Genomic DNA, 16957 nt, shown 5'->3' on the forward strand with positions numbered 1-16957 from the left:
GGGCCAGTCCCCAAGTATGAGTTCTTTACATATTTTGGAAATTAACTCCTTGTCAGATACATGATTTTCAAATATTTTCTCCCAGTTTGTGCATTGTCTTTTCATTTTATTCATGGTTTCCTTTGCTTTGCAGAAGCTTTTTAGTCTGATGTAGTCCCATTTGTTTATTTTTTCTTTTGTTTTCCTTGCCTGAGTAGACATGGTATTTGAAAAGATACTTTTAAAGAGTGTATTGCCTATATTTTCTTCTAGGAGTTTTATGGTTTCAGGTCTTACATTCAAGTCTTTAATCCATTTTGAGTTAATTTTTGTGTGTGGCATAAGATAATGGTCTACTTTCATTCTTTGTATGTGGCTGTCCAATTTTACCAACATTATTTATTGAAGAGACTTTCCTTTCTTCATTGTATGTTCTTTGCCTTTTTGTTGACAATTAGCCGTCCAAAATGTGTCGGTTTCAATTCTGTTCCGTTGATCTGTGTGTCTGTTTTTCTGCCGGTATGATGCTCTTTTCCTTACTATAGCTTTGTAGTACATTTTGAAGTCAAGGATTTGATGCCTCCAGCTTTCTTCTTTTTTCTCAGGATTGCTTTAGATATTCAGGGTCTTTTCTTGTTCCATATAAATTTTAGGATTCTTTGTTCTGTTTCTGTAAAGAATGTCAGTGGGATTCTGTTTGGCATTGCATTGACTCTGTGGATTGTTTTAGGTGGTAGAGACATTTTAACTATGTTTATTCTTCCAATCCATGAGCATGGACTATTTTTCCATGTCTTTATGTCATCATCAATTTCTTTCAATAATGTCTTTTAGTTTTCAGTGCATATGTCTTTGACCTCCTTGGTTAAATTTATTCCTAGATATTTTATTCTTTTTGTTGTAATTGTAAATGGGATTGTATTCTTGACTTCTCTTTCTGCTAGTTTGTTATTAGTGTATAGAAATGCAAATGATTTTTTTAAATTGATTTTGTACCCTGCAACTTTGCTGTAGTTGTTGATTATTTCTGATGGTTTTTTGGTGGATTCTTAACAGTTATTCTATATATGGGATTGTGTCGTCTGCAAACAGTGAGAGTTTCACTTCTTCTTTCCCATTTTGGAAACTTTTATTTCTCTTTCTTGCCTAATTGTTCTGGCCAAAACCTCCAGTACTATGTTGACTAAGAGTGGCGAGAGTGACCACTCTTGTCTTCTTACTGTTCTAAGAGGAATGGCTTTCAGTTTTTGACCATTAAGTATGATGTTGGCTCTGGGTTTGTCATATATGGCCTTTATTATGTTGATGTACGTTCCTTCTATGCCCATTTTATTGAGAATTTTTATCATAAATGGATGTTGGATCTTGTCAAATGCTCTCTCTGCATCTATTGAGATGATCATGTGATTTTTAGTCCTTATTTTGTTAATGTTGGTGTATCACATTGATTGATTTGCGGATTTTGAACCATTCCTGCATTCCTCATGTAAATCCCACTTGGTCATGGCGTATGATCCTTTTAATATATTACAGTATTCGATTTGCCAATATTTTCTTGGGGATTTTTGCATCTATGTTCATCAGCAATATTGGCCTGTAATTTTCCTTCTTTGTTTTGTCCTTGTCTGGTTTTGATATCAGGGTAACATTTGCCTCATAGAATGAGTTGGGGAGATTTCCATGTTCTTCAATTTTTCAGAGTAGTTTGAAAAGGATAGATATTAACTCTTCTTTGAATGTTTGGTAGAATTCTCCTGAGAAGCCATCTTGTCCTAGACTTTTGTTTTTTGGAAGGGTTTTGGTTGCTGTTTCTATCTCTTTACTTGTGATTGGTCTATTCACATTCTCTGTTTCTTCTTGATTCAGTTTTGGGAGTCTAAGAATGTATCCATTTCTTCTAGGTTATCCTATTTGTTGCCATATAGTTTTTCATAGTATTCTCTTATAGTCCCTTGTATTTCTGCAGTATCTGTTGTAATTTATCCTCTTTCATTTTTAATTGTATTTATTTGTGCCATCTCTCTTCTTTTCTTAGTGAGTCTGGCTAAGGGGTTGTCAATTTTGTTTATCTTCTCAAATAACCAGTTCTTAGTTTCATTGATCCTTTTTATTGTTTTTTTAGTCTCTATTTCATGTATTTCTGCTCTACTTTTTATTCTTTCCCTCCTTCTGCTGACTTTGGCCTTTGTTCTTCTGTTTCTAGTTCTGTTAGTGCAGTCTGAGATTATTTTATTTACTTATTTTTTTGCATACTATTTTTTAAATTGAGTTCATAATAGTTTACATCATTGTGAAATTTCAGTTGTACATTATTTCTTGTCTGTCACCACATAAGTGCTCCCCTTCACTCCCTGTGCCCACCCCCCACCCTACTTCCCCTGGTAACCACAGAACTGTTTTCTTTGTTTATGTGTTTGTTTGTATTCCACATATGAGTGAAATCATCTGGTGTTTGTCTTTCTCAGTCTGGCTTGTTTCACTTAGCACAATTCCCTCTAGGGCCATCCATGTTCTTGCAAATGGGATGATTATGTCTTTTTTTGTGGCTGAGTAGTGTTCTATTGTATAAATATAGAGATTATTTATTTGAGTTTTTCTGTTTGTTTAGGTAGTCCTATATTGCTATAAATTTCCCTCTTAGCACCGCTTTTGATGCATCCCAGAGCTGGCATTTTTTGTTTTCATTTTATTTGTCTCCAGGTGTTTTTTGATTTCTCCTTTGATTTCTTCGTTGATCCAAAGATTGTTCAGTAACATGTTGTTTAATCTCCACATATTTGTGCCTTTCCCAGCTTTTTTCTTGCAGTTGATTTCTGGTTTCATAGCATTGCAGTCAGAAAAGATGCTTGATATGATTTCAATCTTTTTAAATTTATTGAGGCTTGCCTTGTTTCCCAACATATGGTCTAGTTTTGAGAATGTTCCACATACGCTTGAGAAGAATGTGTATTCTGCTGTTTTTGAATGGAATGTTCTATACACATCTATGAAGTCCATCTGGTCTAGTGTTTCATTTAAGGCTACTGTTTCCTTGTTGATTTTCTGTCTGGATGGTCTATCCATTGATGTAAGTCAGATGATGAGGTCCCCTACTATTATTTTGTTGCTGTCAATTTCTCTCTTTAAGTCTATTCGTAGTTGCTTTACCTACTTTGGTGCTCCTCTATTAAGGGCAGATTTATTCATAAGTGTTATTTCCTCTTGGAAGAATGTCCCTTTTATTATTATATACTGCCTCTTTTTGTCTTTCATAGTCTTTTTTATCTTGAAGTCTGCCTTGTCTGATATAAGTACTGCAATACCTCCTTTTTTTTGCTTGCCATTTGCTTGGAGTATTGTCTTCCATCCCTTCACTCAGAGCCTATGTTTGTCTTTAGAGCTGAGATGTGTTTCCTGGAGGCAGCATATTGTTGGGTCTTGTTTTTTAATCCATCCAGCCACTCTGTGTCTTTTATTTGGAGAATTCAATCCATTTACATTTAGAGTGATTATTGATGTATGAGGGCTTAATACTGCCATTTTATCTCTTGTTTTCTGGGTATTGTATATTTCCACTGTTTCATTTCTCTTGCATTTCTGACTGCTATTTCAGTTTGGTGATTTTTTTGTGATGGTTTTCTCAGTTTTCCTTTTATTGATGATTTGTGGCTCTGTTCTGATTTTTTGTTTAGTGGTTACCATAAGGTTGGTTTAAAAAATCTCATAGGGGCTCACCTGGTTGTGTAGCTGTTGAGTTTGTGCACTCTGCTTCAGTGGCCTGGAGTTTACCAGTTCAAATTCCGGGCATGGACCTAAGCACAGCTTATCAAGCCGTGACGTGGCAGACATCTCACATATAAAGTAGAGGAAGATGGACATGGATGTTAGGTCAATGCCAATCTTCCTCAGCAAAAAGAGGAGGATTGGCAACATTGTTAGCTCAGGGCTAATCTTCTTCAAAAAACAAACAAAAAAAGATCTCCTACTTGAGAGAGTCCATTTTCTGATAGCCTTTTATCTCCACCAGTCTAAGCAGGTTCCATCACTTTCCTCTTCCCGTTCTGAGTTATTGTTGTCACAAATTATTCTTTTTTGTGTTGTGAGTTTGTGTCTAAATTGAAGTGTTCATAATTATCTTTGATGCTTTCCTTCCCTTTATGCTTTATGTTATAATTAAGTGTTTGCTAACCTGTTCTTATAGAGAGCTGTAATTTTCTAATTTTCTCTGTCTATATATCTCCTTGCTCAAAGCTTTGTAAACATTTGCCTTTCTGTTATAGGTAGGAGGGCTTCCTTCATCATTTCTTGTAAGGGAGGTCTAGAGGCAATGAACTCCCTCAGCTTTTGTTTATCTGGGAAAGCTTTTATTTCTCTATAGTATCTGAAGTATAGTTTCACTGGATAGAGTATTCTTGGCTGAAAGTTTTTGTCTTTCAGTATTTTGAATATATCATTCCGTTCTCTCCTAGCCTATAAGGTTTCTGCTGAGAAATCTGCTGAAAGCCTGATAAAGGTTCTTTTGTAAGTTATTTTCTTCTGGCTTGCTGCCCTTAATATTTCTTATTTGTCATTGACTTTTACCAGTTTTCTTTTACAGATTGTCACCTGAGCTGTTGCTAATCTTCTTTTTTTTTTTTCTCCTTTTCCTCCCCAAATCCCACCGTACATAGTTGTGTATTTCTAGTTGTGGGTCCCTCTAGTTGCGGTATGTGGGATGCCACCTCAACCTGGCCTAATGAGCAGTGCCATATCCGTGCCCAGGATCCGAACCGGCAAAACCCTGGGCCGCTGAAGTGCAGCACATGAACTTAACCACTCGGCCGTGGGGCTGGCCCCTGACTTTTACCAGTTTTAACATTATATGCCTTAGTGAAGGTCTCTTTGTATTGATGTAGTTAGGAGTTCTACTGACTTCATCTACTTGTAAGTCCAGTTCCTTCCCCTGGTTTGGGAAGTTCTCAGCTATTATTTCTTTGAACAAGCTCTCTGCTCCTTTCTCCCTCCCTTCTCCCTCTTGAATACCTATAATCCTTGTATTACTTTTCCTATTTGAGTCAGATATTTCTTGAAGAATTTCTTCATTTTTTTTTTAAAGAATCTTAGTTCTCTCTCCTCTACATGAAAAATTTCTGTATTTCTGTCCTCTGATTCACAAATTCTGTCCTCCATAACATCAGCTCTATTTTTTATGGTTTCTAGATTATTTTTTATCTCATTAATTATGTTCTTCATATCCAGAATTTGTTTTTTTTCTTAGAATTTCAATCTCTTTGGTGAAGTATTCCTCCTGCTCATTAATTTTATTCCTGAGTTCACTGAACTGTCTTTCTAAGTTTTCTTGTAACTCATTGAGTTTCTTTGCAACAACTATCTTGAATTCTCTGTCATTTATTTATTTATTTTAAAGATTGGCACCTGAGATAACATCTGTTGCCAATCTTCTTTTTTTACTTCTTCTTCTCCCCAAACACCCCGAGAACATAGTTGTATATTCCAGTTGTAAGTCCTTCTGGTTGTGTATGTTGGACACTGCCTCAGCATGGCCTGATGAGTGGCAGCATGTCTGCACCTAGGATCTGAACTGGTGAAACCCTGGGCTGTTGAAGCGGAGAGTATGAACTTAACCAGTTGGCCATGGGACCTGCCCCCTCTGTCATTTAGATTGCAAATTTCTGGGACTTCAGGATTGGTTTCTTGAGACTTGTCATTTTCCTTCTACTCTGAAGTGTTACTGTTGTTTTTTGTGGTGTTTAATGAATGGGTCCTTTACCAGTGCATTTGTGGTAGCATCAGGTCACAGATTCCTACCTGCCCCCTGGTGGGGTGGGGGCAGGAGCTGTGTTTTCTGATTCTGCCTGGCCTGCTGGAAGTTTTGTAGGTGGGGCTGCTCTGCCTTTGCACAGGCTGGGTGCAGCCACTCTGCAGGTTGTACTCACATGGGCAGGGCCCCTGTGCTGGGCAGGCAGGTCATGCATGTTAGGCAGCACCTCTGTTCTCGACAGATGGGTTGCTCTCATGCTGGTGAGGCCGCTGCTTTCAGCAGGGCACCAGCTGAGCTGCTGCGTTAGGTGGGAGGGGTGCCTACAGTGGTGATCCACCACTTGATGGGTCTTTCAGGCTGCTGTGCTCCACAAGTGGGTCATCTTCTGATCAGGTGGGGCACCTTTTTACCTGTGCTGCACTAGGTTAGTGGGTGCCTTCACAGGGGCTGAGCCACCACCACTCAGTGTTGAGCATTCTCAGCAGTGGTTCTGCTGCAGCCCATGGGCACTTCTGTGGGCTGGGCTGCAACTCCAAAAGTGTTTGCACCCCTGCCTCCTCCTACGGTTGCACTGGTCACTGTGTGAGGATCCACAACTTGGCTCACTGCTGCCAGGGAGGGGGAACAGTGCTCTCACCCAGCTCCACTGTCTCCTGGGCTTCCAGTCCACTTACCTTCAGATGCATGGCTGCATGTATCTTTCACATGTCCTATTGTGCCATTCAGGAAATCTTCTGCTGGTTGATGAATGTCCATCTAAGTGTTACTTAGAGGGGAGAGACAAAGGTAACAATTCACTCTGCTATGATGCTAACATCACTCCTTGTCTTTCTTTTCTTAAGCGTAGCACCTGGTGGTTTTTTACATACATATACACCCATGTAACCATCACTCAGATCATATTCCGGCATCCCAGATAGTCCTTCATTGCTCTATCAGTCAATATTTCTTACTGTCAGTCAATACTCCCCTTTCAAAGGTAACCACTTTTCTGATACTATCCTCCTTAGTTTTGTCCTTTCTTGCAATCCATATATATGAAGTCATAGAGTATGTAAACTTTTGTGTCTGGCTTCTTTTATTCAATATTATGTGTATGAAAGTCAATGTATATAGCATTGGTATGTATAAAATGTTTTATTTTATTGCTGACAACAAATATTCCCTGATTACCTATTGTGTGTCAGGCTTTACAACAACAATCTTGAATAACAAAGCTGTGGTTAATTGTGTGTTCTTTCTGATGCTCACTATACACCGGAAAATATAAAACCAGACAATGGGATTGCTTTTAATCATCACCCCCACAGGTTTGCTGAAGCCAGATAAATAGCCACCAGGAAGGTGCTCACAACAGAGATGAGCCTGCCTTTAATTATGCATCATGTAAAGCAGTGTTTCAAAACTTTTGCATCAGAATCATCTGAAAGTCTTATTAAAACACAGTTTGTGGGGGGCCCCAACCTCCAGAGTTTCTCATTCAGTAGGTCTTGGGTAGCGCCTGACAATCTGCATTTCTAGCAAGTTCCCAGGGGATGCTGATGCTGAAGGTCTAAGGATTGCATCTGGAAAACCACTGCTTTAAGATGCCGGGTTCACATGACTTGACACAGTTCTCTCATCAGACCTCTCACCACCATCCTCATCCGTGGCAGCCCATGGCTCCTTCATCTCCTCTGTGAAAGCCTGAGGCCAGCTCAGGTAACTTCTACCTGAGCCAGGCACTTGTGCTTAGGATCTCTCATCAGATGTCTGGGTGCCGAACTGGCCTGGAGGAAGCTAGGCTCAGGAGAGCAATGTAGTCACCTATGCTGTTTTTTCCTGTTGTCACCCATGCAGTCATCTTCAAAATTATTAAAGATGGTCATTTGGTACAGGTCAACATCTAGCTTCCAGAAACCCTGACTGGAAGTCCAGGATGCCCTGAGGTGAGACTGGGCCCCTCCGTTAGGGGTGAAGGATGGCAGAACCTTCCAGTGGCTTTACATTCTGGAATTTCTCAGACAGTTTGGACAACGGACAGCTAAAGGACATGCCAGAGAATACAATAACTTCAGAGGAGTAGGAGTATCTGGCAAGGGATATGATGCTTTCTCTGTGGCATCATAGTGCAGCTCACCCTTCTCCACCAGGTCCCAGCTCTACCTTTCCTGCTCCTGCCCAAAGAACCTCCTCTCCAAGAGGTAATTCTCCTGGTAAAAAGCCATCCTCCTTGTGGTTTCCAGGTCTGTGGGACCCAGGTGTGCCTGAGGTTCTCGGCTCCTTATTCTCATCTTCATTTTCCAGGTGGGAGAATTTGTTTTCAGGATGCTACTGGTGTCAATAACAACACTGTCAATGCCATTCTTGTGGAAGTTGGATGGGAAGTGATGGTCCTGATCAGCTGGACACGACAGGATTCCCAGCCAACTGATTTGTTCAAGAGGTTTTCACTTTTTCTTGGATCTCATGAAGTAGTCCCATGCACTCTACACTCTACATTCTTGTCCTCCAGCTGCATAGCTCCTATGTCACCTGTCATTGGGCTCCTTGAGAAGCCCCTAGATGTTGGACAAGTTTTACACTAACAAATTAGAAATGGACTAATTCCAGAAATTATTTAAAGTGAATGGTCCTTCCAATCCACAAACCAAAATTCTTTTCTTTCTGATAAAAATGAGATGGCTCATAAAATTGGCCTAGTTTATGGGTTTTGGAGGAGACTTACGATTTAGCAAGTTTGAAAAGGACCTGTCCACAGAAACTGGGGCCCTGGCTGTAGCTGGGCCAGGGATATTTTTCCATGAGAACCAGCCCAGCAGTGCACAGTGCCACCTAGTGGTCAGCCTGCACCAGAAGGGTGTTAATGTGCAAGGTGTGTGACAGCAGAGAAGAGGCTGGGCCACAAACAGGTAGAAACCGCTTTGGAATGATCTATAACAAAGTCCAGGGGCAACTGCTGCTCACTTACATCCTGTCTTCTGAGGTCTTTCCTCTCTTAGCTTACAGTTTCCTCTTCTGTACAATAAGGGCAGCCAGGTGCACTTGAGGTTCCCTTTCTGGACTGTGTTTCTTAAAGATTTTATTTATTTTTTCCTTTTTCTCCCCAAAGCCCCCCGGTACATAGTTGTATATTCTTCGTTGTGGGTCCTTCTAGTTGTGGCATGTGGGATGCTGCCTCAGCGTGGTCTGATGAGCAGTGCCATGTCCGCGCCCAGGATTCGAACCAACGAAACACTGGGCCGCCTGCACCGGAGCGCGTGAACTTAACCACTTGGCCACGGGGCCAGCCCCTGGACTGTGTTTCTTTATATGGATCACAGTCCCCTCCTAAAGCTTCCCCTGATACTTCCCCTTTCTCCACTTGCAAGTAAAGAAGAAAATAAAATGAAAGGCTTTATTTTGAAGTGAGTTTTGTTCTTCGTTGATTCATGCTGTGGCAGAGTGCTTAGGTCTAAGATACCTTGGGCAGAAGTGTAAGTTGCATACAGACTCCATAATGAGGTTCTAAAACAAGCAGCATGCTTAGGAAAAATAGGAGAATGTTAATTTTTTCCTGCTAATTCCCCTGCCCCCAAATTGTGAAAACTACATTACAGAATATTTGGAGAGTGGAAGGAGGAGCATCACTCCTGTCACCCCCAGCACTGTGAGCAGGCTTCCCTGTGCTACAGCTTCTGACTCTTTCACACCTCATTCAGGTGTTATCTCCTGCAGCTGGTGATAAAATAGTATTTTCTGGAAATACACTCAGTCAAGCAAAAAAAGTAAGATGGGACAGTGCAATTGACTAATTGATTGCTTAAAATGCTTCTTTTGTCAGAATGACCAAGAATGCCCACTGCTCAACAGCATTAGATATTAGCAATATTTTCCATTTTTGCCATCTCATGAGCAATAATGATAGCTAGATAAGTGTATATTTCTTACACTACCTCTGAGGATGAACATTTATTTCATAAGTTAATTGGTTCCTTATAGTTCTCTTTCTATGAATTTTTATTCCTATCTTTTGCCTATTTTTCTACTAGCTTGTTTATATATTTCTTATTAATGTGGAGGAGATATTTATATATTAGCAATATTTCCACTTTGTCCTCTCTTTCAAATTTCTCTCTCAGTCTATTCATTTATTTTTTGGCTTTGATTATGGTATTTGAAATGTTTATGTGGTTGAATCCATCAATTTTCCCTTTATGGCCTCTAGGTTTCCAGTCTTTTTTAAAAGGCCCAATCCATGGGGCCAGCCTGGTGGCACAGCAGTTAAGTTTGCACATTTTGCTTCGGCAGCCTGGGGTTTGCCAGTTCAAATTCTGGGTGCAGAAATGGCACCACTTGGCAAGCCATGCTGTGGTAGGCGTCCCACATATAAAGTAGAGGAAGATGGGCATGGATGTTAGCTCAGGGCTAGTCCTCCTCAGCAAAAAGAAGAGGATTGGCAGCAGATGTTAGCTCAGGGCTAATCTTCCTCAAAAAAAAAAAAAAAAACTGGTCAATCCTATATGGGGGTTAAACAAACGTTATCTTTTATTTCCTCCTATTTTAAGAGTTCTTTTTTCTTTGCATTTGCATCTTTAATCTCTGTGGAATTTATTGTTGTTTATAGTGAGAAGCGAGGTTCTAACTTTATTTCCTCCCAGATGGAAAGCCGCCTCATCCCCCATGTTTTTTGGAGAGAGTATAAATTGCCACGGCCTTCTTGGAAAGCAGTCTGGTCATAGCTACCTAAAGTTAAAATGCACATACAGTCTAAGAAAAAAAATCAATGAAAGTAAGAGGGTTTTTTTGAAAAAGCAAATTGACAAACCCTTAGCTAGACTAAGAAAGAAAGAAAGGAGACTCAAATAAATAAAATAAGAAATGAAAGAGGAGACATTACAACTGACGCCACAGAGATTAAAAGGATCGTGAGACTACTATGAACAGTTATACACTGACAAAATGGATAGCCTAGAAGAAATGGATAAATTCCTAGAAACATTCAAGCTACCAAGACTGAATCATGAAGAAACAGAAAGTCTGAGCAGATCTACAATTAGTATGGAGATTGAAGCAGTAGTCAAAAACCTCACAACAAAGAAAAGCCCAGCACCAGATGGCTTCACTGGCGAATTCTACCAAATATTCAAAGAAGAATTAATGGCAGTCCTTCTCAAACTCTTCTGAAAAATTGAAGAAGAGGGAACACTTCCAAACTCATTCTGAGGCCAGCATGACCCTGATCCTAAAGCCAGACAAAGACAACACAGGAAAAGAAAACTGTAGGCCAATATCCCTGATGAATATAAATGTAAAAATCCTCAACAAAATACTAGCAAACTGAATCCAGCAGCACATTAAAAGTATCATATACCATGACCAAGTGGGATTTATCCCTGAGATGCAAGGATGGTTCAACATATGAAAATCACTTAATGTGATGTACCATATTAGTAGAATAAAGGATAAAAATCTTATGATCATCTCAATAGATGCAGAAAAAGCATTTGACAAAATTCAACTCCTTTACATGATAAAAACTCTCAACAAATTAGGAATAGAAGGAAAGTACTTCAACATAATAAAGGCCGTATATGAACAGTCCACAGCCCACATCATACTCAACCATGAAAAACTGAAAGCTTTTCCTCTAAGATCAGGAACAAGGCAAAGGATACCCACTCTCACCACTTTTATTCAACATAGTGCTGAAAGTCCTAGGCAGAGTAATTAGTCAAGGAAAATAAATAAAAGGCATCCAGATCAGAAAGGAAGAAACAAAATTGTCCCTGTTTGCAGATGACATGATCTTACATGCAGAAAACCCTAAAGACTCTATAAAAAAACTGTTCTAACTAATAAATGAATTCAGTAAAGTTGCAGGACACAAAACCAACATATAAAAACTAGTTGCATTTCTTTATATTACCAATGAACTATCTAAAAAGGAAATTAGGAAAACAATCTCATTTACGATAGCACCAAAAAGAATAAAATAATTAGGAAAAAACTTAACTAAGGAGGTGAAAGCCTTGTACGATGAAAACTACAAAACATCAGTTAAGGAAGACACAAACAAATGGAAAGGCATCCTGTATTTATGGATTAGAAGACTTAATATTGTTAAAATGTCCATACTGCACGAAGTGATCTACAGATTCAATGCAATCTCTATCAAAAAAATGCCATTTTTAAAAAGAGAAATAGAGAAAATAATTCTAAAGTTCATATGGAACTACAAAAGACCTCAAATGGCCGAATCAATCTTGAGAAAGAAGAACAAAGCTGAAAGCATCACACCTCCTGATACAAAATATATTACAAAGCTACAGTAATTGAAATAGCATGATACTGACATAAAGACAGACATACAGACCAATGAAACAGAACAGAGAGCCCAGAAATAAATCCATGCACCTATGGTCAACTGATCTTTGGCAAAGATGGCAAGAATACACAATGGGGAAAGGATAGTCTCTTCAACAAATGGTGTTGGGAAAACTGGATGTCCACATGCAAAAGAGTGAAATTGGACCCATATCTTATAACATACACAAAAATCAATTCAAAATGGATTAAAGATTTAAATATAAGACCTGAAACTGCAAAAATCCTAGAAGAAAACATAGGGTAAAAACTTCATTATATTGGTCCTGGCAATGATTTCATGGATATGACACCAAAAGTACAGGCAACAGAAGTGGGACTACATCGAACTAAAAAGCTTCTACACAGCAGAGGGAGCAATGAATAGAGCAAAGAGGCAACCTACAGAATGGGAGCAAATATTTGCAAGCCATGTATCTGATAAGGGGATAATCCCCAAAATATGTAAGGAACTTCTACAACTCAGTAGCAAAAAACCTAATAACCCAATTAAAAAATGGACTAAGGACTGGAACAGACGTTTCTCCAAAGAAGAGACAAATTACCAACAGCTTTGTAAAAAAATGCTCACTATCACTAATCATCAGGGAAATGCAAATCAAAACCACAATGAGATATCACCTCACACCTGTTAGGATGGCTATTATCAAAAACAACAAAAGACAACAAGTGTTGATGAGGATATGGAGAAATTGTAACCCTTGTACACTATTCATGGGAATGCAAAATGGTGCAGCTGCTGTGTAAACCAGTATGGAGTTTCCTCAAAGTATTAAAACTAGAACTACCATATGATCCAGCAATCCCACTTATAGGTATTTATCCAAAAGAATTGAAATCAGGATCTTGAAACAATCATGTTCATTGCAGCACTATTCACAATAGCCAAGATTAGAAACAATTTAAATGCTCATCAGCAGATGAATGGATAAAGAAAATGTGGTATATACATACAATGGAATATTATTCAGCCTTAAAAAAGAAGTAAATACTACAATATGTGACAACATGGATGAACCTTCAGGGCATTGCGCTAAATGAAATAAGCCGGTAACAGAAAGACAAATATTACATGACTCCACCTATATGAAGTATCTAAAATAGTCAAACTCATAGAAGCAAAAACTAGAATGGTGGTTTCCCGGGTCTGAAGGGAGCGGGAAATGCAGAGTTACTAGTCAACAGGCATAAAGTTTCAGTTAAACAAGATGAATAAGTTCTAGAGATCTGCTGTACAACATTTTACCTATAATCAACAATACCATATTGTACACTTAAAAGTTTGTTAAGAGGGTAGATCTCATGTTAAGTGTTCTTATTACAATAAGATAAAATTAGAAATAAATAAGTAAATAAAATGCACATATCTTTTGATCCAGCAATCCTACTTCTAGAATGTATTTTATAGAAATAAAAGCATTAGGGGGCTGGCTCAGTGGCCGAATGATTAAGTTCGTGCGCTCCGCTGCGGCGGCCCAGGGTTCGGATCTTGGACACGGACATGGCACCGCTCGGCAGGACATGTTGAGGCAGCGTCCCACATCCCACAACTGGAAGGACATGCAACTAAGATATACAACTGTGTACAGGGGGCGTTTGGGAAGATAAAAGCAGAAGAAGAAAAAAAGATTGGCAACAGTTGTTAGCCCAGGTGCCAATCCTTAAAAAAAAAAAAAAGGAAGATTGGCAACAGTTGTTAGCCCAGGTGCCACTCTTTAAAAAAAAAAAAAGAAAAGCATTAGTATATAGCAATTTATATGTAAAGATACATATTGCATCATTTCTTTTATAATGCCTTAGAAATATGGAATCACTGTTAGTGAATAGGAGGGATGTTAGAGTAAATTGTGGCAAATCCATACTATGAAATATTCTGAAGTTACTTTAAAGATTTTATTTTTCATTTTTCTCCCCAAATCCCCCCAGTACATAGTTGTGTATTTTTAGTTGTGGATCCTTCCAGTTGTGGCATATGGGGTGCTGCCACAGCGTGGCCTGACGAGCAGTGCCATGTCCACGCCCAGGATTTGAACTGGTGAAACCCTGGGCCACCAAAGCGGCGCGCAAACTTAACCACTCAGGCACAGGGCCGGCCCCCTGAAGTTACTTTAAAGAATACTGTAGATCTCTGTATGTATTGACTTAGAAATGTGTTCATGAAATATTGTTAAATGCAAAAGCAAGTCACATGTCAGTTTTAAAAACTCTGTATGTGTGTATATATGTCGATATGCATAGACGAAAAACCATAAAAGGCTACTTATCATAAGGTTACCATTGGTTTCCTCAAGGAGAGAGAATTGGAAGGAGTTTGGAATGTAGGGGGTGAAGATTATGAATTTTTATTTTATAGACATGTATTTTTTTTTTTTGGAAGATTAGCCCTGAGCTAGCTGCTGCCAATCCTCCTCTTTTTGCTGAGAAAGACTGGCCCTGAGCTAACATCCATGCCCAGCTTCCTCTACTTTATATGTGGGACACCTACCACAGCATGGCTTTTGCCAAGCAGTGCCACGTCAGCACCTGGGATCCGAACCTGCGAACCCCAGGCCACCAAAGCAGAACATGCGAAATTAACTGCTGCACCACCGGGCTGGCCTCTAGACGTGTACTTTTTGAAATACAGTAAATCAAGAAAAAAAATCGTATTTCTAACTGGTTAATTATCCAAAGAGTAGAGAACTTGTCACGCCTGTGGGAAGTAGAGGGATCATGCCCACATTTTCCTTCAAGAAGGCCAAAGGGAGACAGGAAAGATGTGTTCATACACTGAAAGGTTGATAGGTTTGAGGAGGAACAGAGGTGTATGCTGTCAGACTAGAACCAGAAGCAGTGGACAGGAATTTCAGGAAGCTGATTTTAGCACAGCATGATATAAATTTCTAATCACCAGAAGTGTCCAAAAGTTGAGGCATCTGTCATATAGAGTTTGAGTTTTCCATTGCTAGAGATATTCAAGCTGAGGCTAGGTGACATTCTGTCATGTGTGCTATAGAAGAAATTTCTAAAGTTGACTGGAGGTTGGACTAGATAATTTTGAACATCGTTGCAGTGCTAGAATTCTATGATTTTATCACCTGGAAAAACTTTATTAAAAAATAACATTGTAAGTGCCTGATAACTCAGAAATGACTCTCATAGGCATACAAAGTTGCCAGATACATAAAGGGATTCATTATATACTAGATGTGACTTTTTTTTTAAGATTTTATTTTTCCTTTTTCTCTCCAAAGTTCCCTGGTACATAGCTGTGTATATTTTTGTTGTGGGTCCTTCCAGTTGTGGCATGTGGGACGCCACTTCAGCATGGCCTGATGAGCAGTGTCATGTCTGCGCCCAGAATCTGAACCAGCAAAACCTGGGCCGCTGAAGCGGAGTGTGCCAGCTTAACCACTCAGCCATGGGCCGGCCCTAGATGTGACATTTTGAAGTGAGGAAAAGATTGATTATTCAGTAAAGTTGATGGGACAAGTGGAAATTATGGATAATATAAAATTGGGTTCCTTCCTCACTCTTTACCAACACATTCCATGTGAAGTTTTAATTGTTAAAAAAAAGTCGAGTCAGAAAATAGTAGGTGCATTGTTTTGATTATCCAATCATAGTTGGAAGCCATTTTAAGCAGAACATAAAATCCAAAAGGCACAGATAAAATAATTGGTAAATTTGACATTTAAAAAGTGTTTCTATTGAACCAAATGTTATTATTGAAGTCAAAAGATAGCAAAGGAGAAAATACTTGCAAGTAAAGAGCTAATTTCCTAAATATGGAAAAAGTTCTTAAAAATCAATACTTTAAAGATGAATAAACCAATTGCAAAATGGGAAAAACCCATGAAGAGGTAAATCACATTAATAAATATTGACTTTTACATATACGAAAAGATGGTCAGCCTCATTCATAATGAAAGAAATGCATTCATAATGATATACCTTTTCTAATCAATAATATTGACAACTATTAAAAAGTTTCATAATGCCAAACATTGTCAAAGATATAGAGAAATAGCCAGCTCTGGTAGTCTAGTGGTTAAGATTCAGCTCTCTTACCTCTGGGCCCAGGTTTGTTTCCTGGTCAGGAAACCACACCCACCTCTGGTCAGGAAACCACACCCACCCGTCTGTCAGTTGTCGTACTGTGGTGGCTGCCTGTTATTGTGATGCATGAAAGCTATGCCTCGGTGTTTCAAATACCAGCAGAGTCACCCATGGAGGACAGGTTTCAGCAGAGCTTCCAGACCAAGACAGACTAGGAAGAAGGACCAAAATTAACGAGCAAAATTAAAATTAAAGTACATTTAATTAAATTACTAAACAGAATTTTGTAATTCCTAATTATCTCTGAGAAAAAGGAATCAAATGAGATGAGGCCTCCAAGTGCCCAGCTTATAGCTTTGAGAGAGTTTCTAGACTGTCGCACAAGGAGGGGAACCTGAGTGGAGCCCAGCAAACTCTTGAGTTGAGGAGATGAAATTGAGAGTCTGAGGAGACCAAGAGAATGAGAGTCCACTGAACAGAGTATTAGGGAGGAAGGAGCTGGAAACAGAGGGGACTCTGGGCATATCCAGAGGGGCCTTGTGAATTTTCAGTTGAGTACTGATCAGTGCATACAGGTGAAGAAACTACCTCCCTACCTGAGGCGGGAAAAGAACCCCCTGAAATGATCAGAGCTAAGAGTGTCGGCTGCTCCCACAGGCCAGGATTAGTGCCTGCTCCCAGCAGCCAGACTGGAAAACACAGAAGGGTCTCGCCTCAGTAGTGGGGAATACTTAGCTCTAGACTGAGCACTGTTCCGGACCTGCCTAGCAAATCTTAAAAGTATTTCCAGGTAACTCAGGTATGCCTCAGAACAAAGCTCAAGAATATTTATAGTGATATGAAAATATTTAACAC

The sequence above is a fragment of the Equus asinus genome, chromosome 2 (genome assembly GCF_041296235.1).
Source record: "Equus asinus isolate D_3611 breed Donkey chromosome 2, EquAss-T2T_v2, whole genome shotgun sequence".
In the NCBI taxonomy this organism is placed as follows: Eukaryota; Metazoa; Chordata; class Mammalia; order Perissodactyla; family Equidae; genus Equus; species Equus asinus.